General features: G+C 45.2%; 1 protein-coding gene across 1 annotated transcript in view; it reads right to left on the bottom strand.

Annotated features, from left to right (window-relative positions):
• Positions 1 to 911, bottom strand: part of LOC119589275 — a 63,462-nt gene that overhangs the window by 7,307 nt on the left and 55,244 nt on the right. The window lies entirely within an intron of this gene.

The following is a 911-nucleotide window of genomic DNA, read 5'->3' on the forward strand; positions in this document are numbered from 1 at the left end:
ATGTTATATGCACGACGTCGTACTGGTCAATTAGATCTTTGTCGAAATACCGTATAGAGAAACTTCCGCCGCCGTGTGCTTGCATGCACTATTATCAAGACGGTGTATACATATTCACTTTATGAAAGATACATAACGTGAATCAAGTTGAATCAAATGTATCTATCATCATCTAAAGTCTTCATTACTACCCACGAATGCGCATTACTTTCATAGCGACAGCGGGCGCAACACGCTGGAGAATTAATTAAAAACTCTTTTGGTTATTCATTTCTATTATTTTGGTTTGTAAGAAATCCATCGCGTGACACATAAATTTTAATTCAAGACATTCTTGTTCCCTTATTCACACGTTTTGGTTTTCAGAATGATTCCATATCATAACATATCCGAGAGTATCTAGCAACTGTGCCTCACTGCCATATCAGCATCCGTCATGTCGCCCCGACCACACATTGCAAGACAACAAGGAGTCCAGTCGAGCACTTTCACTCATGCCCGCCTTCCCTGGCAGCCGAGACCCACCTGCAACAAAACCATAACAAATCCATAACCTCTCCTTGGCGAACAACGAAACACCAGCTGCGTGCCACCTGCGTATCTCCATCGCCCCTTTTAAACTCCCAGATCGACGTCTCGAGAAGCGCCTGTTACCACCTACGGGCCGTGATTACAGCACCGTTACATGGACTACAAAAAAGGGCCTGGCGTGTCCCGGGTGGGTGGGTGGCTGGCGGGCCCCGAGAGGACGGCCGCTGGTGCTGAGGATTTTTCTCTCAGACGATTTAATATTCTCTCCTTGGGAAGTATCTCGTTAGTGATGCAGTTACTCGGACATCAGATTTTAGTCGTTGCTTATACAATTGCCTTTAGACGTTCACAGATGCCAAAATAACCGTGAATAAGTACAG

The sequence above is a fragment of the Penaeus monodon genome, chromosome 25 (genome assembly GCF_015228065.2).
Source record: "Penaeus monodon isolate SGIC_2016 chromosome 25, NSTDA_Pmon_1, whole genome shotgun sequence".
Taxonomy (NCBI): Eukaryota; Metazoa; Arthropoda; class Malacostraca; order Decapoda; family Penaeidae; genus Penaeus; species Penaeus monodon.